The 22,952-nt window shown below is 40.5% G+C and overlaps 1 protein-coding gene and 1 pseudogene across 2 annotated transcripts in view; one reads left to right on the top strand and one right to left on the bottom strand.

Annotated features, from left to right (window-relative positions):
- The window catches only part of TMEM117 (transmembrane protein 117), a 550,223-nt gene that overhangs the window by 165,306 nt on the left and 361,965 nt on the right, over window positions 1–22,952 (top strand). The window lies entirely within an intron of this gene.
- On the bottom strand, window positions 9,717–11,237 carry LOC101154632 (zinc finger protein 75D-like; annotated as a pseudogene).

Genomic DNA, 22,952 nt, shown 5'->3' with positions numbered 1-22,952 from the left:
CACTTCACAAGAGAATATTCAAATACCCAAACACATGAAAACACATCTTAATTGATCATCAAGGAAATACAGATTATAACCACAACACAGTACTACAATTCACTCACTAGGAAGGCTAAAATGAAAAAGACAATTTCAAATGTTGACAAGGATAAGGAAACCCTCATACACTGCTATTCGGAATGTAAATTGGTACATTTTGAAAAACACTTTGGCAGTTTATAAAGAAGGTGAACATATATTAATATTCCAGTCATTCCACTCCTAGAATGCTAGAATGCTGCTGTATGTTATTTTTCTTGATCTGGATGATAATTACAAGGATGTTCACTTAGTAACAATTCACTGAGCTTTACACTAAATACTCCTGTTTGTGTGTCATGCTTCCAAAAAGGTTTCTTTTAAAATTCATATAAATAGAAAAACTTTCTTGTGACCAGGAGGCTAAGTGCTATGTTTCTTCTGACTGAGCTATTACAGTTATTAAATGCTTTTGATCAAACCAGAAAAATGTTATACATTTAAATAATTATGAGGAAAAATTAAAATGTATTAAAAATCCCACTTCTAATGATGCAGATGGTTTTTGTTTGTTTGAGACAGAGTCTGGCTGTGTTGCCCAGGCTGGAGTGCAGTGTTACAGTCTTAGCTCACTCACTCTGCCTCCTGGGCGGAAGTGTTCCTACCACCTCAGCCTCCCAAGTAGGTGGGACTACAGGCACACGCCACCACAGCCAGCTAGTATTTTTGTTATTTGTTTTTCTTTTTTTGTAGAGACGGGGTTTCACCATGTTGCCCAACCTTGTCTCAAACTCCTGAGCTCAAGCAGTCCACTCGCCTCAGCCTCCCAAAGTGCTGGGATTACAGATGTGAGCCACCGTGCCCGGCTGGATATAGATGGATTTTTGAAATTAGTTCATACCATGAATTAATATTAGTTATTTCCAGAATAAAGCTTGGCTCACCACCAATTAAATCTCTATTTCTTATTTTCAGAGATGGTATGTTAGTGGGAATGAAAGGAATTTTCTTATAATAAGGTCATTCAAAATTTTAAATTTCCTTTAGAGTTATATGGCACAAATTAAATCCTGAACTATCATGAATTTTGCCCAATGATCAGCTGACTAATTGATGAAGTCCTTCTTCAGTTCTGTTGAAAGGAAAACACAGGAAATCATTTGCTATGCAGGATTTCCTTCCCAGCCTTTCCTCCTTTCCTGGGCTAGGATATTTTGAAAGCCCCTTTGGCTCCTGGGAGGCGGTAAACTCTGGGGCAATGTACCCGGGTAAGTTCAGGGAAGGAGAAAGTGGTGGAAGAGGTTAGTGAAAGGAAGGCAGGAGAGAACCTCCCTCGAGGTTTCTCTTGGATAGGTCTGGGGAAGAAGTATGTATGGAACTGAGGATTTGAAAATAGATTCCTTTAGAATTCTTCATGCCCACTATTCCCGGGGCAGTCTTTGTGTACTCCCAGAGGCAAGTGACCCTTGTTTGAAGACAGCTGACTAAGGACTTCTCAGGACTTGCTCCTCAGACTGCATCTCCAGAGGCCTCTCTGGGTCTTAAACACCTGTGCTACTGCTGACTTGTAGGGGCTGAGGAGCTGCGGGCCCCAGAGGTGAGGACTCTCTGAAACCACTAGAGGGAGCCCCAACTTTCTCAGAGGACTTTGGACAGGCCTGGGCAACTGGTCTGAGTCTTACTCAGCACACTGTCAACTGTACCTCCGGGACACTGGATGGATCTAGCCCCTGCCCACCACCAGAATGAAGCAAGGGCTAAGAGTGTTCAGAGAAAATTGAATCTCCCTGGAGAGAAGTAGGTCCCTGCACTTCCCTGCTACATCATTTCAGGCTTCTCTGTGACCTCTTCCCGGGTCGGTTTTCAGTGGGGACAGCGTGCAAGGTGGGCTGAGTTGCAGAGGTCCAACAGGTAGCAAAGTGGAGGAGACACAGCACTAGAAAAGAGAAAAACCAGTTTGCAGAGATGATTCCTGGGTGTTTAGGTCAGTTCCACCCTTAGAGGTCACCAGATCCCAGAGGTCCTCACTATGTATCCAGCTTTGAAGTTGTGGTGACTGATGTGCAAGGGCCCAGAAAAGCAGATGGAAGAAGTGCTAGTTCATGAGTTCCTGCTCATGGAGACCCAGAGGTCTTCGACTCCTCGAAGGCTTCTGGCAGTCCCGGAGACATCAGGAAAATTAGGAAGACAGGCATTGGAAGCTTCTACATTGAGGGAACATATGGAGATTTTGTACCACTCTTAATTATTGGTGCAGATTTGCCAATTGGATGAAAATAAGGTACATATTAAGTTCACATTTAACCCTAAAATGGTCAGGCCCATCTATTCAGAGAGTGTATATAGATACCTAGCTCTGGGCCAGCCTTTGGTAGAATTACTAGGCTTCTAAGGCAACCCCTCCCCTCTGGAGAAAGTACAGGAGAGGTGCTCTAAGATAGTAGTTCTCAAAGTGGGGTTGCTGGAACATCAGCATACCTGAGAACTTGTTAGAAATGCCAGTTTTCTGGCCCTACTCCAGACCAATTGAAGTAGAAACTGTGGTATAGGGACCCACTGATAGGTGTTTAATCAAATTCTGGATTCCAGAAGCTGTTCTAAGAGGACACTATGAAGTGAGTTTGCGGGGGCTACACGGAGGAAACAGGGTGTGATGCCGAAGAAAGGATTTGGACAGGTCAGGAGGCGATATTAGGGGCTAAAAACAAAGCATAATCAAAGACAGATTCACAGCCTATTTCAGCATCTAGTATATGTGAGCTGGAACAGAGGAGAGAGAGTGGCTATCATCCAGGGCAAGGCGAAGTAAGGCCTTGAGGCTGAAGGAGGGAGTGGGACTTCAAGGGTATGGGAACTGGGAGCTGTTGCAGCTTTACGAGTGGAAGAGTGACATTGTGACCATTGTATTTGAGAAAAATTACTGAATATTTGGCACAGAAATCTCAAGGTGGGATGTTTTGAGGATTCTGCCTTTCCGGGGGAATTTCCCTGTGTCCATCCTTTCCTGTGACTCTCCTGCTTCAGAATGGGTAGAGGAGGGGCAATCAGACTGTATACAGGGACAAGAAGTGCTCCTGGAGGACATGGCACCACCTGTTAACAGGCCAGCTCTTTCTTAAAGAGTTCAGGAGTGAAACCTCTGCTGAGGGGATATCCTGAGAGAATAGGTTTGGAACCCTCCAAGAGGAACAACAACAAAAAGCCCAGACCATCCTAAGAAGGGATTCCTGGACTTATAGGAGACAGCCAAGAGAACACCTGCACCAGGCTTCAACATAGAGAGTGCCACCAAAATAAGGTCTTTACACTCTTGTCACTTACAGCAGAATGGGCCCAAGGTGAATAAATAAAATTAGAATAACCCCTTTTATGGAAGCTGAGGGCCTCCCTAATGGAGGCCTGGAGATGGGCAGATGCACGGGTACAATCTGAAGAGACAACCCCCTTTAGGGATGAGATCTTTTGCTACCAAACTCAGAGTCCCTCTGAAGTGTCTGCTGCAGCTCTCGGGTTGGGGTCAGTTCCTTTTTGTCATCCAAAGTCTCACCCTGAGATACCCAGAGCCTGAGGAGGGACAAGGGAAATCTTTCTAGGCATTGCCTAGCTCTTCCTCCCTACTTCATCCCTAACTCCCAGCCCTGGAGCTGGGAGTTTGCTTCCCAAAAGCTGACCTGGCCTCCTTCCCTCCCTCCTTTCCCTGGGTTGTCCAGATCTAAGGGTGACATTGTCCTTCTACTGCTCTCAAACATGGCTTCTGATCTCTCCCCTCATATCTCATGATTATTGATCCTTGAGAGTTTCCCTGGTTCCCTGTCCCTTCTTCCTTCTATACCAGTGTCCCTTGTCTGAACCCACAGTGGTAGGAAGGAGTGGGCAGCATGGACGGAGAAGAGGCAGGCAAAGAAGACAAGAATGAGAATGGGAGGGCTTTGCTGTTGAGCCAGGGACAGGACTTTGTAGGTGGCTCCCTCCTTTAGGTTCCTCCCCAACATGGTCATCGCCATGCCCACCTACCTGCCATTTACTATTTTTCAAGGAATAAAGAGGAGGTAGCAAGGAGGGCCTTTAACTTACTTGACAAAGACTAGGCCATCATTCTTTTTTGTTTATTCTTTTCTCCCCAACCCTGCCTGCCATTCTCAGTTATTGTGCCCATTCTTCTGGGAACAGTGGAACACAGTAACACTCACTAGGCCCTGCCTCTGGCCCCCTCCTCCTCTACTGCCCTGGGAAAATGGAAGTGGCAAAGTGGCAGGGGCAAGATTAGCTTGTGGCAGAGGGAACAAGGTAATGAAGGAGGAAGAGGTTTCTTGGGAGTGGAGAAAGACCTAGAAGAAACTTTAAAAGGCCCATGGGTAGAAGCCATGTCGTTGTCTGCTGGGAGGGAAAGATGGAGACCTGAATCTAGCACAGGGTAGGCTTGACCCACTCACATGCTCTTGTGCCTCAGCCACCGCAAACAATGGCATTCTGTCCCTGAATTCCTGACTTCCAACCTCAGGCCTCACAAATGCACACAGGTGGAAAAAGCCTGCAGTCCTCTGCTCTCACAGACCCTTTCTTGTCTTTCTCCGCTCAGCCCATCTTCTCTGGGAGACTGAAATATGAACCCACACCCCCTCACACTTGGTTCAGGTCTTCAGTTCCATCTCTGCCTGTGGGATCTGGAGTTGGAGCATTCTGCCTCTTCACTCTGTCCCATGCATGAATAATCTGTCCATTTCTCTAGTTCCTGAGCTTTTGTATGCTGTCTTTCTCTTGTGTCCTCAGAAAGGCAATGGAGTTTATGTCTCTTAGCCATGTGCTGAGGAGGTGGTGGGCAGATATGCAGTAGAATGACATCTTTCTCCTTTATCTCATTTTGCCATTTCTTTCCTTACTGCCCATGTCTCCATGGACATATGTTTTTTCTCTTTTTCTATGATGGCAAGGAAATGACATGAGTAGTCAGGATGCATAGGGAATGTGGCCCTGGGGGACTGTGTCAGAGGGCTGAAAGGGCAGACTGGGCACTAATGAGTCAGTCAGAAGCCCTGACATTCTGATCCTGTTCTACAACCTCAGGGATGAGAATATGCTTTTTCCTGGAGCCCTTGTACTCAAATAATGGTGGAGTATCTGAACTTGGAATAACAAATCTCAATTCTCTGTTTCTGCTCAGACACATCTAAAGGTAATCATTCCCTGCCACCTGCCATAAATAATTGATCTCTCAAATAGAACCATGTTTCCTGCTCTCGAACCCCGTTGGTAATGATGCCAGTGTAGATGGACCTGCACGATAAGCTTTGAAGCTAACAGGGATTATAACAGGGGTAAGCAGCTTTGGGAAAATGGAGTGCTCTTTTGCTGACTTGTTTTTGGGGACTTTGCTGATCCTCATGAGGAGCAATAACTGCTGGGTCCATTGATCTAGTACATCCTTGACTTTTTGAGTTAACTTCTTTTCTTTCTAAAAGCTACATGAATAAATTCTTTGGAATGATGGTATGCTAGCATCTATCCGGGATGCCAGCAAACATGGATTCACACAAAGAGAATGGAGCCCTCTGCAGGAAGTTGAATTTCCCCTTTTAATTTCAAGCGTATAATCTCAGATCATTATAGGGAGGATGGTGGCACAGTCGTAATCTTCAGCCTTTGGGAATATAATGAGATCTTTTCCTCCCAGATCGCTTCCTCCTCTTGGCTTAGCATTTTCATTATTTTTAGTGGCCAGTTTATATGATCACCTCTTTCCTCTTTCATTTCTACTTTATTGGCTTGACGATGCACCTAAGAGCATAAATATTGTCTACAAAAATTCCACCTCCAGCCATCACCTCCCCTCCATTTTCAGGAATGTCAAGTTGGGGGTTTCTAGTGTATTTTTGTTTTATTACTCATGAGCAGTATACCTAGCTGAGTTGGGACATCAGTGTATTGTTTCAGGCTGACTGGAGAGGAGCACCTCCAGAAAGAAATATCATGCAGAAGGCTACCATTCTGACCATTATTAGTGGGCCTAAATACCAGCTAGAAATGTGGGAAAACTCATTAATGAAGGATGCTTAAAAGCCGGACAAGTAGACAAAGCTTATTGTCTAATAACTAGCTGAAAGAAGAATGAAGAAAGTTCCACATGTTTAGGAAACATCTACTGTGGCCAGTCATTGTCAGGCATGCTCACATGTGTGCATTTAATCCTCACAGTAGCCCTAGGAAGTAGGAATTATTATGCTCATTTTACAAATTTGTAAACAAGATTAGAACGGATTCTTGGTAGAAAAAATACCTGAAGACCTCTGTTTCAAATAAGTGAACATTGGCCATTTCTGGGTGATTTGGTAACAAAGTTTTGTTTAATGTCTAAATTTAACGTGAAACGTCATTTTCATTAAAAAGTGCAATTTTATGAAATACTAAATATATAGAAGCCTTGGCCAACATTATAAACCAGGATCTGACATAAATCCATACCTTCCAACTTCCTTTGACATCACATTATCTTTTCATAAGAGATAGTCACATTGGCCAATAGGGTAAAGAAGAAAACCAATAACATCAGAAAACAATTCCATCCAGCCTTACTCTGACTGGGGTCATCACTCTAGGCCACATGCCTTATTTTGCTCTGACACTTCAGGATGTTTCCTGCTGGTATTAGCTGTGCATCAAGGCTAAGAGGTCACAGGGCTGTCCTTGCCATTCTCAATAAATCAGTTTTGCAAAATCTCCAGGCCTTCTTGCAGAGGATTCAGACATAGAGGGTGATATAGGTGATATAGTTTTGCTGTGTCCCCACCCAAATCTCATTTTGAATTGTAACTCCCACAATGCCCACGTGTTACAGGAGAGACCCAGTGGAAGGTCATTGAATAATGGGGGTGGGTCTTTACCATGCTATTCTCATGATAGTGAATAAATCTCACAAGATTTGATGATTATATAAGGGGGAGTTTACCCTGTACAAGATCTCTCTTTTTTCCTGCTGCCATCTGTGTAAGACGTGGCTTTCTCCTCCTTACCTTCTGCCATGATTGTGAGGCATCCCCAGTTACGTGCAACTGTAAGTCAATAAACCTTTTTTTCCTATATAAATTACCCAGTCTCGAGTATGTCTTTATCAGCAGCATGAAAACGGACTAATACATAGGGTTGTAGCGGATCAGCTATAAAGATGGGCCTCCCTTTAGGCCAAGCAGCAGTATGGCACCAGTTTGAAAGCCTCCATCCAGTCCACATAATGAAAATCAGAAAAAGAACATTCACCACTTATCTGTGCTTTCTGCAAAGAAACAGATACCGGGGTGAGGACCAAGACTGCCTTCTTCTTCATGTCATTTTGTATGTCTGTGTAGACAGAGTTGGCAAGAAGAGAGATATGAAGTGCTTGCAAGGTACCTAGATCTGTCCTTGCATCCAGACATTCCCTTGCTACTTGTAATTCCTTGACAGAAGACATTGTGGTAGTGGGTACTTAGGAGAGAAGCAACTAGAATGGGGCATTTTTCCCAAGGCAAACATTGAATCCTCTCTTGCTGTTACAGAGTAAAATTCCCTGAGGCCTGGGCTTGGTTTTTCATGCAGATTGAATGATAGCTTTTAATACTGTCTCTAATTTAGTAATTCTCTGTGAGCTCCGTTGAGAAGAGGGCCCAGGTACTCTTATTTTCCATCTCTCTCAAAGAATCAATAATGAAACTAAGTATTGACCATTATATCTGTCAAGCATATGATACCTGAAGAATTTAGATGGCTGGGGGCGGGGAAGCTTTGAATAACCAGATACATACATATAGATAGATAGGTAAAGATATCTCATAGCTCCACTTTCATTTTTTTTTTGTTTATAAAATACTTACTATGTGTAAGTCTTGTGCTAGGCACTGAAGACGCAATGCTGAATAAGACAGCTTGAATTCCTTTTTGTGAAGCATAAGATGTATCTCTCCCAAATATTCTATTGATGAAAGACTTCTATCATTAGAAGCCTCATAATTTTGTATTCTTTCATCACTTCTAAGGTCAAGCTTTACATGGTAACCTTCCTCAGTTTAGACACATACTTGTTTTCTTACTTTTTAGATATTTTTCCTAGAGTTTGCAGTATACATTTACAAGTAATACAAGTCCCCTTTCAAATAACACTATACCACTTGATGGGTAGTGCATGTACCTTATAATAACAAGACATTCCTAATTCCTCCCTCTCACCCCTTGTATAATGGCTATCATTTGTTTTACTTATACAAAACTATACCTAAGCATATACACATGAGCATACATAATCAAATATGTTTTTGCTCTTATTTTGAACAGATTGTCAGATTAAGAATAAGAAAAAGAAGTTTTCATTTTACGTTCATTTATTTCTTGATGATGCTCCTTTCTTCTTTATGAAGATCAGAGTTTCTGACCTGTATCATTTCCCTTGTCTCTGAAAAACTTTTTTCTAACATTTCTTGCAATATAGGGCTACTGGCAATAAATTTCCTCTTTTTTTTTTCTTGCCGAAGAAAGTCTTTATTTCTCTTTCACTTTTGAAAAATAATTTCACAAGACACAGAATTCTAGCTTTTTTCAAGAAAAAAATGAGTTTCTTTCTCTCAACCCTTCATTACAATGGTCCCTCCTATCCATAGGGGATACATTCTAAGACTGCTGGTGGATGCCTGAAACTGAGGATAGTACTAAGCCCTCTAAATAGTATTGATATGGTTTGGCTATGTCCCCACCCAAATCTCATCTTGAATTGTAACTCCTACAACTCCCATGTGTAGTGGGAGGGACCCAGTGGGAGGTAATTGAATCATGGGGGCTAGTATTTCTGGTGCTGTTCTCGTGATAGTGAATAAGTCTCAGGAGATCTGATGGTTTTGTAAAGAGGAGTTCCCCTGCATAAGCTCTCTCTTTTTGTCTACTGCCATCCATGTAAGTCATGAATTGCTCCACCTTGTCTTCTGCCATGATTGTGAGGCCTCCCCAGCCACGTGGAACTGTAAGTCCACTAAACCCTTTTTCCCATATAAATTACCCAGTCTTGGTTATGTCTTTATCACCAGCATGAAAATGGACTAATAGAGTTGTAGCTGATCAGCCATAAATACAGGCCTCCCCTTAGGCCCTGCAGCAGTATGGCACCAGTTTGAAAGCCTCCATCCAGTCCACATAATGAAAGTCAGAAAAAGACCATTCACCACTTATCTGTGCTTCCTACAAAGAAACAGATACCTGGATGAGGACCAAGACTGCCTCCCAGATTGAATGATAGCTGTTAATACTGTTTCTAACTTAGTAATTCTCTGGGAGCTCCCTTGAGAGGGCCCAAATACTCTTACTTTCCCTCTCTCCTGACAAAGAATAAAGAATGAGTCTTGACTGTTATATATCTGTCAAACACCTGATACTGGAAGAATTTAGATGACTGGGGCTGGGGAAGCTTCGAATAACCAGATACATACATATAGATAGATAGGTAAAGATATCTCATAGCTATACTTTCATTTTTTTTGTTTATAAGATACTCATTATGTATAAGTCTTGTGCTAGGCACTGAAGATGAAATGCTGAATAAGACAGCTTAGATTCCTTTTTGTGAAGCGTAAGATCTATCCCTCCCAAATGTTCTATTGATGACAGATTGCTATCATCGAGTGCCTCATAATTTTGTATTCTTTCATCACTTCTAAGGTGAAGCTCTATGTGGTAACTCCTCAGTTTAGCGACATTGAACATGCCTTCCTTCTTCTGTGGCTTTTCTGGTGTCTAAGACAGTTCAACCGCCTACTAAAGTTTCTTCTGCATATGACACAAGTATAAGGCAGTTCACCTGTGTGGGTTCTCTGGTGTTTAATAAGGTGGAAGTTCTGAATGAATCTTTTTCCATGTTCATGACGTTTAAAGGACTTCTCTCCCATATGAATTATTTGGTATGTGTGTAGATTTGTGTCATGACTAAAGCATTTCCCGCACCATGAGCCTCTATATGGTTTTACTCTTTGATGTGTCATGTAGTGCGTATTAAGATCTGAACTCCATCTAAAGCTTGTGTCACATTGGTGACGCTTATAGGTCTTCTGTTGAGTGTGAATTCTTTGGTACTTAATAAGATCAGAGCTAACTGAAGCTTTTCCCACATTCCTGACATTTAAAAGGTTTCTCTCCTGTGTGGTGTTTCCCATGAAGACACATAAGTTTTGGAAGCTCTTGTTTACAAGTGGCAAGTTTCTTTACTTCCTTGGAAAAGCTCAGTGCTGTTTCTGTACCTTGTGTATATCACCATGATTTTCCCTGCCTGTTGTTTTCTGGGCAATTTCATTCTGGTCTGTTTTGATATTTTGCATCCTAGCATTTGTATTTCTGATGCAGAAACCGATACAGGATGATCATTTCCAGTGTCATATTTTAGCTTTAACCATAGAGAGATGACAGCTTCATAGATACTCTGCATTACAACATCGTAAAGTCTTCTCAGGAGGATGCAATAATTGACATTCTTCCTCAGAAAAATACACAGCCACTTCTTCAAATGTCAGCAAACTCTGGGACTCAGGCAGGATGAGCTGAGATGCCATCTTCCAGTCTTTGGTGCTTTTCTGCTCAGCACGGGCTAAAACCTGTTGAGCATACACAACTCTTTCATATACGGGCTGGGTTTCTTTGTGAGTATTCCAGCCTAGCTGTTCTTGTAGTACCCAGTATATATTCCAACATTCTTTCTGGAACACACGCTTTGGTTGGGGCTCCGCTGGTTTATACTTGAAGTCTGGGGTCACTGCTGTTCCTCCCAGGAGCACTGCCTTCTCTCCCAGCTCATGGGCTGTGACCTTATTCTTTGTTTGACCAGGTTCTCTCTGCAAGCATTTCACCAGGACCAGAGCCTGTTTTGACATTCTGTGGATGATGCTTCTGCACCCAGTTCTGGGTATCCTTGTGCAAAATGGTCAGGAACTGCTCTAACATCAATATTTCCAAGATCTACTCTTTTGGGTGGATCTCTGGCTTCAATCACTGATGGCATAATTTCTGAAGTAGGCTGATAGCCTCCGGAGTTCCAGTTGCTTTATCGTATCAGAAGGTCTGGAAGTGCCTGTGAGTGCCCTCAGGCCGAGATACCCTATTTATGTGGTGTATTTCTTACTGGGACTGGAGTTCTCTCTCACAGACCCATTAGTCTCCCACATAGCCCCCATCTGGGGGTTCACATATGCATCTGCCTTCAGCTCTCTTATCATTGTTTGCTCTAGGAACAGTTTTAACCCTGTGTGTGACACTGACACCCACCTGGGGCCACCTCTGACAAATGAGGGTGCATCAGGTTTGGTACAATATCAACGAGTAGATCTTCCTAAGAGCACTTCAGTCAGCTCTGGCTTCCCTGGAGGCCACTTTCCTCTTCCTCAGCTTGACTACCCTCTGTTGCCATGTCTCCCTGCTGCTCTGGGTATTGAAGCTCTGTTCCTGCGCCACATGGGGAAGCGGTGTCAGGAAAGTGCACTATGCCTGGCAAGTGAAGCTCCAAGATTTTCGGAGCCTTGGAAGGGGCCCTGGAAGATCAGTTTTCCCATTCTATCCCTCCACCTCCCAGAGACCTTACCCAGATTCACTATTCCTCGGTCGACGTCTGTCTATTTTCTCTTTATTGCGCTTGTTCTTTGCTTCTGTTTTTGTGTTTCACACTTTTGCTGCCTTTTGTGGTTTAAATTATTTTATATGATTTTATATTCTCTCCTTAGAATATTACCATACTTGTTTTCTTACTTTTTAGGTGTTTGTCCTAGAGTTTACAATATACATTTATAAGTAATCCAAGTCCCTTTTCCAATAACACTGTACCACTTGATGGGTAGTGCATGTACTTTATAATAAGATACTCCTAATTCCTCCCTCTCATCCCTTGTATAATTGCTATCATTCATTTTACTTATACAAAACTGTATCTAAACATATACACATGAGCATACATAATCAGATACATTTTTGCTCTTGTTATTTTGAACAAATTGTCAGAGCAATTAAGAATAACAGAAACAAAAGTCTTTATTTTACCTTCATTTGTTCCTTCACAATGCTCTCCTTCATGAAGATTGGAAGTTTTGACCTATATCATTTCCCTTGTCTCTGAAGAACTTTTTTCTAACATTTCCTGCAAGATAGGTCTACTAGCAACAAATTTTCTCATTTTTTTCTTGCTTAAGATAGTCTTTATTTTTCTTTCACTTTTGAAGAATAGTTTCAGAGGGTACAGAATTCTAGGTTTTTTTCTAGAAAAAAGAGTTCCTTTCTCTCAACCCTTTATTACAATAGTCCCTCCTATCTGTAGGGGATACATTCTAAGACTTCTAGTGGATGCTTGAAACTGAGGACAGTACCAAGCCCTGTATATACTATTGTTATGGTTTGGCTGTGTCCCACCCAAATCTCATCTTGAATTGTAACTCCCACAATTCTCATGTGTAGTGGGAGTGACCCAAGTGGAAGTAATTGAATCATACATGGAGGTCTTTCTGTTGCTGCTCCTGTGATAGTGAATAAATGTCATGAGATCTGATGGTTTGATAAAGAGGAGGTCTCCTGCACAAGCTCTCTCTGTTTGCCTGCTCCCATCCATGTAAGACGTGACTTGCTTCTCCTTGCCCTCCGTCATGATTGTGAGGCCTCCCCAGCCATGTGGAACTGTAACTTAATTAAACCTCTTTTTCATCCCAGTCTTGAGTATGCCTTTATCAGCAGCATGAAAATAGAGTAATATAACTATATTCCTTACTATATATACATACATACATATGTATGACCAAGTTTATTTTATAAGTTAGGCATAGTAAGATATTAACAATATTAATGAAATAGAATAATTATAACAATATACTGTAATAAAAGTTATGTAAACATAGTTTCTCTCTCAGAATATCTTATGGTGTTATACCACACTTCGTTTTGTTGTCTGTTCTCTGATAAGTGAGAAGACTATTAAGTGACTATATACATTTATAGCATATAAACATATATACACTGGACAAAGAGATGATTCACTTCCCAGGAGGGATGGAATGGGATGGTGTGAGATTTCTTCACACTACTTAGAATGGTGCATAGTTTAAAACTTATGAATTATTTATTTGTAGAATTTTTCATTTAATATTTTCAGACCACTGTTGACAGAGGGCAACTGAAATCATGGAAAGCAAAACCATGGATAAGGGGGACACTGTATTTCACCCCAGTCTCTTTTTATTGCGTGGTTTCTGAGGGGAAGTTGGATATATTTCTTATCTTTTTTCCTTTATATGTAAGGTGGTTTTTTCCCTCTGGTTTTCTTTTAAGATTTTTTTCCTTATCTTTGATTTTCTGCAGTTTGAATACAATTTTCCCAGGTGTTATGTGCTTTTTTTGGTACTTGTTCGCCTGGTGTTCTGTGAGCATCGTGGAGCTGTGGTTTGTTGTCTAACATTAATTTGGAAAAATTCTCAGTCATTGTTGCTTCAAATATTGTTTCTGTTTTTGTTTTTTTTTCTGTTGCTTCTTTTTCTGATATTCCCATTACACAGTTATACCTTTCATGGTTAACCCACGGTTCTTATATATTCCTTTTTATTTTCTTTTTTTTTTCCTCTTTGCTTTTTAGTTTTGGAGATTTCTATTGACATATTCTCAAAAATAAAAGTTCCGATTTTTTTTCCTCAGTCATGTCCAATCTATTAATGAGCCCATCAAAAGCATTCTTCATTTCTGATCCACTTGTTTTGATCTGTAGCATTTAAAAAAATCCTTTGTTAGAATTTCATCTTTCTGCTTATGTTATCCATCTGTTCTTGCAAGTTATTTTTTTCGATAAAAGCCCTTAGCATATTAACGATAGTTTTTAAACATTCCTGGTCTGACAATTCCAACATTCCTGGCATATGGGACTCTGGTTCTGATACCAGTTCAGTTTTTTCAAACTGGGGTTTTTGCTTTATAATTGTTTTCCTTGTAATTTCTTGTTGAAAGGAGGACATGATGTACTGGATAGAAAGAAGTGCAGTAAATAGGCCTTCAGTGATGCAGTGGTAGGGTGTGGGGGGAGGGGAAGTCTTTTGTACTCCTCTGATTAGGTATCACACTTTTTTTCTTTTTTCTCTTTCTTTCTTGCTTTTTTTTTTTAGACAGGGTCTCACTTTGTCACCCAAGCTCGTGTCCAGTAATGGCGTGAACAGGGCTTGCTGCCGCTGCCTTAACCTCCCAGCCTTAAGTGATCCTTCCGCCTCAGCCTCCAAAGTAGCTGGGTCTACAGGCTCACACCACCACACCCTAGCTAATGTTTGTGTTTTTTGTAGAGATGGGGTTTCGCCATGTTGCCCAGGTTGGTCTCGAACTCCTGAGATCAAGCGATCAGCCTGCAGCCTCCCAAAGCGCTGGGATTACAGGTGTAAGTCACCGCGCCCAGTCTAGGTCTCAGACTTTTAATGAGCCTGTGGCCCTGGGCTCTGAACTTCACCAGTGCGTCACAGTTTTTCCCCAACTTAGGCTGGATATGATGGCTAGGGTGGTCTGGAGTTAGGTATTTCCCTTCCCCCAGGTAGGTTAGGCTCTGATAAAATTCCAAGAGGTTAGGGTCTGGAGGGCAGGCCTTGCAAAGAACAGAATATCCTTTCTTTCATATTTCAAATGGTTCCTCTTCCTTCCCCACTGCTGAAAGTACAGGGGAATTTTTCTCTGATAGTCGCTGTGAGGGCCTAGAGATAAGACCCACAGAAGGGTGAGGGTCCTCCGTGGCTGGGTTCCCTGGAGGTTTTAGCTCTCAGACTTGTCCACACCGAGCCTCCATCTGTTTATCAATTGCAGCTCAGATTTCTGTACCTCAGCATTGGTTCCTGAAGAGGTTTCTGCTCATGAATTCCTCCTCTGGTAAGTTGTGATTCTCTGTATTTGCCTGTCTGTCTCTCCAATTTGTGGTGTAGGGTTTGCCCTAAGACTTCACTTCACCGACAGATCTAAGAAGAGTTGTTGATTTTTCAGATCACTCAGCTATTTGCTTGCTGTTAGGATGGAGTGGCAACTTCTAAACTCCTGACATGTTGGAGTGGATACTGGAAGTTGAAAAAGGGTTTCAAACCTAACAAACTTTCAGGGGAGGGGCATAGGGAGAACAATAGACACCTCAGATACAACTGTGGACTAGAGAAGGAAAGACTTGTGTCCTTTTCACGGTGAAGCCTGGGCAGTGGGAAGCCGTATTCAGAAGTCCCCCTGTCCCCCACAGCACAAAAGCAATAGAGCTGAACCGGCTCTAGGTAGATAGGCCATTGCAGGTAGAGGGGCCATGGCAACCTTGCAGAGTTCCAGTCACCCCACTGTGGTGCAGAGAATAAAAGAATCATTTTCTCTTTGTCACTGAGGGTGGTATGGACATGCTCCCTCAGCAGACCTGATGAGGCCTTGGGGTTAGGATGAGGGGGATAAGATAAGATTGAAAGATGAGGCCGATGACTGTAGGCCAGGTGCCTGAGGAGCTGAGTTTCTCATAACCTAACATGAAGTGTCTGCTTCCAGAGAGGATATGAGCCCGAGGTAGAAATAGCTGGGGTATGGCCTGAGAATTTCTAACACTTTCCCAGGTGATGCTGATGCTCCTAAATCTGGGATAACACTTTGAAAACCACTGCATTGTTTTATTCCAAACTTCCTAACCTCCTATTATTTGTTAAGTATAAGTAGATCTATGCATAATCAAAAGATACGTTACACTACCCAATTCCACAGGTGGTGTACTTTCTTGTATATGGTTAATCACCTAGATGTAGCAAGGAAAATGAACACTGGTATCTCCCATCTGTTGGTTACTGCTATTTTTTCCCCTTGATGTTGTGCTTTTATGTTGACACTTTTCTTTCTTTCTTCCTTCATTTTCTTTGTTCTCCTTACTCTGATCTTTCCTTATAGCCTCTATTTGTTGTACCGTTTTTTTCTATGTTCTGTGAAATACTGTGATCAGTATGTGAAAATAATATCATTTAATTAAGCTTTAAGGCACACTACCTTGCATCTAGCCTGAGAACAGCACAAGCCTGCTGTAATTTCTATGATTGGCCTCACTTAGGAGATTTTATTTGTTGAGAGGCACCTGAAAAATCTTAGCAAACTCGGTTCAGAAAAAAAAATGGTGGCTACAGTAATAATATATAAATCAGAGATTTGAGACACAGATGATGTAGTTACCATAGGAAATTTTTTTCCTCTTTGGCTGTTATTACTCGTACTGTCTACAAGATCTGTCCAAGAACAGTGTATCATCTAAAAGAGGGGATGCTGCACTTAAAAAAATAAGTGAAAAAGAAAATTTAAATTAGAAGTCTTAAGTCAGTCGTTGTATCCATATTGATATTCTTAACTGAAAAAGAACAAAACCCAGGAAGGCTTTTATTTATCGATTCCATGAAGAACATATTTCTTTTGTGTCATGGTGATCAGTGATTTTTGATTATATATATCTATAATATACTCAAATAAGATTTCTTGGTATTTTTTGGACTTAAAATTTTTGGATTGTATGATTCTGAGACTTACATGCATATGTTCATCTCATAAGATGGAAAAGCTTTTGCTCAAATTTTTTTTTGTCCATGTTGAAATGAGAATTAAAACCGCTAGAGGGCACTGTGGATAAGCATTTGTAGCAAAGATACCTATAGGAGCTAGAACTTGCCAGAATTTAGTTGTACAGGAAGTCCTCAATTACCGACATGTACTGGTCCAAAAATGTGCTTATAAATTAACTCTTTGGAATTCAGGATTCAGAGTGTATTTTCCTAATAGAAACAATAAAATAAGTAGTAGTATAATAATTTCCCAAGTTGACCTCTAATAGTCTGTTAAATATATATATATGACACAGGTTTGTTTGTTATGTGAAGGTAAGCAGCAATAACAAAAACAAATATTATATACCTCATTGAGATATAATGGGATTTACCAAACAACAAATAAGACTATACAACTCATTTAGATATAATGGGATTTAAGAAAATTTTGATGTAGAGAGTTTTATTTTGGTGGGAACTGGCTTAATTACAAAAACCCACTGGCTTGGAAATATTACAGAGTTGCAATCTCTGTGTCTCAAAAACAAGAATAAAACAAAATACCCAGGAATAAACTGTTAATCTGTGGGTCACCCCCGTTGAATGGATTGATAGCACTACCCCCTCCTCCCAACTCCCTTCAGTTTTTAGTGGAGTGGGGTTCATACGGTTCTGCCTCCTCTGCACCCCACCTGGCTGCTTTGTTCTTATGTCCACTACCTCTCACTACTGCTGCTTCTCCTCCTGGTGCTGTTCAGTGGCATGTTTGGCTTCTTTCCCTTTTCTTTAAAGGCATCCAGATATCCAGCCAGTCCCAGCCTCTGGGTGAAGCCATTCCTCCTAGTTCCAAGCTAGCAAGGGTAATTTAGCACTGTTTGCTTGCAGACCTAACTTTGGGAATTCACTCAGTTCACCTCCCAGGTGGAAACGGGACCATCCCTATGGCCACAGCAGAGTCTCCCTTTCTCCCTGTGTCCCACCTGCCCTAGGAATGGTTCCCCTTTCCTCTTTCTTTCTTCAGCTTTCTTCCGTCTAACTTAATTACTGTTTTGGGATTATTTAATTTTTTTTCTCTAGGGCTTTCACTACGTAAGTCTACATTTCAATCAATGAATGTTTTAAACTAGATGGGAAACAGTACATGACTTGACAGTTAATTTGCCCTGATTTCTTGCCACACTTCCCTTTATTCTTTAGTGGAAATACAAAGTCACAGTTTTCTTTCATCTTTTACGAGCTAATGGGAATGAAGGCAGAGGTCAATGGTGAACAGAGTGCCTGAAGGTTTGTGGATGATGCAAAGTATTGGGGGAGTACGCTGAGCCCCACAAACCACCTTTATAATTTAGGTTGCATCAGTATCACCTGGGTGCCTGCCAAAAATACAGATTCTGTGAGGTGTTAGGTGGGACTCAGAAAAGTGCGTTTTAATTAAGTATCCTTGATGATTCTGATGAGTGTTATTCTGGCCACAGATATAAATTGATAAATTATATAATAGTCCCTCCATCCTTAAGCCTCCTTTCAGGCAAATGTGTCATGGATTTTAGAGTGTTATCTTTTGTTTATGGGTTTTTGTTTTAAGGTGGCAAATGTGTCACTATCACCAAGGAGATGGGAAAGGTATGATTACTTTGATTTTTGGTGAGGTTGTGAAAAAATAATGTTTAGTAAAGATGAGCATCAATCTGATCTGCTCATTTAGCAGGATACATGTAGTATTTCCACCTACACTTTTCACAAAAGGAGAAAGCATTATTTATGAAGCCTTCTGTGTGTGTGTGTGTGTGTGCGTGTGTGTGTTTTAGGTGATAAATAATTGAAAGTAAAGGTTGGCATCACTATGCCATATCAAGCTTTTCCTTTTCTTTCTTTCCTTTTTTTTTTTTTTTTTTGGTAATGAGACAGATGGTATTTTTTTCTATAGATGCCAAAAAAGGAAAAAAACCCAAACCCACCAAGTCTCACAGTCGTGGAAAGAAATCTTATATGATTTCTAAAAGCAAGGATCTGCTGGCCCTCCTCTTACCCCAAAGACTAGGGACAATGAATCACTTGGAAAATAGATTTGTGTATTCTGAGTGCTTGTCACTGGGTTGGCTAACTTAGAGGGGTTTTTAGTTGAAACCAGGGCTTTCTAAGTATGCACTTGATAAGCATGTAAGAAGTAAGAATGAAATATATCCAGCTGATTAATAATGATATATTTCAAATATACTGGTGTTTATATGGATATTAGACACTATGTTACCCTCTCCACCACTTCAAAATATTATACCATGTTAGGCTTTATAGTCTTTCATGACATCAAAGGTAATGTTATTATTTAAATAGAATAAGGACATCTGTTTTAGAAAGAGAAAACAGGTTCTTCAATGTGTGTTTTGGCTAGGCATATGATAGCAGAAAAAACCTCTAATGCATCATTTTTAAATAGATCATTGAAATGACAGAGTTTTGATTTTTTTCAATGTTCTTTTTAACATCTGACAAGTCTAAGTACTTCTGTCTACATAAGTCACATACTAATTAGTAATTAACCACTGTTATTTAATTAGACTATCTAGTTGGTACATCATGCATTAATCACTCCCAATTTGGTATGTGCTGGCTGCTCTTGGTGACTAGGCCACTCTGCTGGGGTTCATTTCATGCTGTGTGTTGCAGCTGTGCCCAGACACAACCTTTTTCTGCCTTTGTCTTGAAATTAGATAAGAAACATAAAAATGTGGAGAACTGAACTAACTCTAGTTAGTCAACTAGATTTCCAAAATGGTTACAAAAGTGAATTTTTGCTGATTGAATGAAAAAAGGACTCTTTCATTCAAACATTCATTTTTTTCTCCTTTTTTATGCTTCAGATTTTCTTTCAGATGATTTGATAATGATATGTATGCTTTAAGGAAAGGTCAAAATTATATTTTAGACCTACTGAATTTGCAAGTGTTCTAAGCATGCAATAAAAACGTGTAAAATCTCTACACTATATTAGATGAAACATATTTGAAGTAATTTTAATTAGAAATGGCCAAAGTAATTTAGAGACAATTGTTTTAATAAAAATGGTACATTTCTTAGATTATGAAACTAACTTTTTGCACTGTTTATTCCATTGGTTGTTACATAAATGGAGACTTCTGCTATTATCAATTCCTTAAACCACATAGTATGTCTTAAGCAACTCCTAGGACCTTATCAATATTTTATCCAGAAAGTACTCTTGATAATTAACTCTACTGTTTTTTTTTTCTTTCTTTTTCTTTTTTTTTTTAGAAGAAGTCTTGCTCTGTCGCCAGTCTGGAGTGCAGTGGCGCAATCTTGGCTCACTGCAACCTCCGCTTCCCAGGTTAAAGCAATTCTCCTGCCTCAGCCTCCCGAGTAGCTGGAATTACAGGCACACAGCACCACACCTAGCTAATGTTTGTATTTTTAGTAGATACGGGGTTTCACCGTGTTGGCCACGATGGTCTTGATCCGCCTGCCTCAGCCTCTCAAAGTGTTGGGATTACAGGCATGAGCCACCGTGCCCAGCTGATTAACTCTACTCTTGTAGCTGCACTCAACCCTAAGTAGACTTCACCTAAGTCAGTGGTTCTCAGCTCTGGGCAGAGGCCAGGGAAGGAGGAGATTTATGTATTCAAATTGCCTATAGAGTTTTTTGCTTAATTGTCTTTTTGTATGAAAGAATGTTGTCTGGGGTGGGGCTTTATGATGAATGGCAGCCATCTAGTGTGACCAGACCATCATTTTCCCAGGATATGATGCACACAAAACCCTGAGACAAAGACCATCTCAGGCAAATCCTGTAGAGCAGATTGCGCACTTCCCTGAAAAGACTAGACACAGTCAATTCTCACTCCCCAGGAGACCCATTGTAGTTTCGCAGAAACAGTCACTTACAGCAGCCCTGACAGAGTGGCAGCGGGAGAAACAGAGGCTTCAGGAGGGTATTGGCTCATTCAAATCTGCACCATTAATAAGCACTGGAAGTAGGACCAGGTTTCAGATCTTTAGCTTCCTGATCTGGGGCTCTCTTCTCTATACATTTCTCTCCTCTTCCTCCTCATCTTCATCTTTCTTCTTCTTCTGGATAAAGACATTTAGGCAAATAAGTTTAATGTGCTCATTATTTCAAGTTTTATGTAATGTTATTTCATAAATGTAATTTCTGATTAATTTTCATTTATTCTAGTTGGCAGGTTCATTAATCAGTGTAAATATGTGTAGATTATAAACTATGCAGGTGGTGCCTTTAATATTACATAGATATGTGGAAGTCCTTCCTTTTATTCTTAATTATCAAAAGATGGAATTCTGTCTCTAGAAAGTTTTGGAAGCATTCTAATAAAGGCTCTATGAACGTGAGTAATGAATCCCCCCAAACTTCTTTGATTTTTCCTCATTCCACATATGACAATCCCCAATTTGAGAAAAAAGCTCTTTTAAACAGAGTGAAAGGTCTGATTGTTCATATTTTGTAATAGAATCTGGTTGTTAAAAATATTCAGCAAATAGACATTCTTCCTCCCACTACCTCTGTGTAGCATAGGGAATGGTTTAGTCAGTAATGGTGTTTTCTTAGAAATTTCTAATAATTGTGCATATTAAAAATAAATTTTAAATTCAGAACAAACCAGGATTAAAAAATTCCAGGTTTTTTGGTCAAATTCAATGATCAGGTCTATGATATCTTTAATAAAAGAAATAACTCTTTCAATGAAAATAATATGGTCTGTGTTAGCAGTATCCAGATATTGTTATCAGTGGATCATTATTCCCTCACAGTTATTTTATGTCTTTTTTATTATATGGAGCCCTATCTGACAAGGGTCAGCATTCTAAAAGTACTACATGGGGCAGTGGTTATGCCTCTTAACTATCCACCTTCGATGTATTCTCTTGGTCAAAGACCAACTGTGAAGGATTTATAAAGTGGTAGCATGACATAGTTCAAGAACTCAGTTTGAGCTAAGATTCCTGACTTCTTGTGTATTGTTACTGTCATCTACTTTTGTGTCCCTGGGACATCATTTATTCTGATCTACAAATTTAAAGGACTTCCCTAACATTATCATTTGTGCCTTTTAACCCTAAAGTTTTATGTGAGTATTTAAGCAAATATGTTGAAAACTTTGGGCACGCACTAAGGCTATGAATGCTGATTTAAACCTAGGGCTAGGGATTTTTTATGTAAATTTCAGTGATTCCATAAACATTCTGTAGTTCTTGATAGGGTATTTTATAAATATTTTAAGGAGTCAACAGTTTGCCAGAAATAGCTAGCAGCCAGAACTCAGCCCACAATCTACACGTCAGTTGGAGAACATGCTAAAGACAGAAAAGAGGCTACAATACATAGAAATGGCAAAATCCAAGATCCAGTTTATACATCAGTTGGTTAAGCAAATAACATATACCATGATTTGTGATGCTAGCTGAGTTTGATGATAATAACTATAGGGCTTGCAAAACCCAGGCATTTATTTCTTTCTGCTTGTAGTGTGAAATCAGGGTAATGAAGTAGTTTGTTAAAAATATAAAGAGGAGGAAAACCCATGGATTTAACTATTGTTTTTCACTGTCTCACAGATTACCTGAAATTCAGTCAGTAGATGAGAGATTTGTGTGTGTATATACATAAATAAACTTATTTTAGGATCGGGGGTACGTGTGATGGGTTGTTACATAGGTAAACTCATGTCACGGGGGTTTGTTGTACAGATTATTTCATCACCCAGCTATTAAGCCCCGTACCAAATAGTTATCTTTTCTGCTTCTCTTTCTCCTCCCATCCTCCACCCTCAAATAGAACCTAGTTAGTGTCTGCTGTTTCCTTCTTTCTGTTCATAAGTTCTTATTATTTAGTTCCCACTTATAAGTGAGAACGTGCAATTTGGCTTTCTGTTTCTGCATTAGTTTTCTAAGGATAATAGCCTCCAGCCTCATCCATGTTCCTGCGTATAGTGTTATAGAACGGGCTAAAGAAGGCCCTGGTGTATTAGCTTGATTTGGCCTCTGTGTTGTTCGCTTCTTCATAGCAGGCTAGGGTGGTTAGCTAGAACCAAACTCAAATTCTTACACATCCAGTTGCTTTAAATATAGCCCAAATAAGCATATTTTTAGACACTTAGAGCTTGCCTGTTTTACATAGCTTGTGAATCTGCACCCAGCATCTGCTAACCACAGATAAGACAAACTCCAGCAATAAAGACATGAAACCCTGCTGCCCTTTGATCCCTCCAACCCAAATAGTTTGCTGCTGAATGCCCTAACATAGGCATGTAAGCCACCTCTCCAAGTTCTCCTCCCCGGGAGATCCCTTGCCCTATTCTCCTTCTGAGTAGTGGCCACCTGCCACTGTCTCTGGAAGTACTCTTGCTGGGAGGAACT

The sequence above is a fragment of the Gorilla gorilla genome, chromosome 10, assembly GCF_029281585.2.
Source record: "Gorilla gorilla gorilla isolate KB3781 chromosome 10, NHGRI_mGorGor1-v2.1_pri, whole genome shotgun sequence".
Lineage (NCBI taxonomy): Eukaryota > Metazoa > Chordata > Mammalia > Primates > Hominidae > Gorilla > Gorilla gorilla.
Note: the sequence above shows the minus strand (reverse complement) of the source record. Positions and strands in the feature narration are given on the sequence as shown.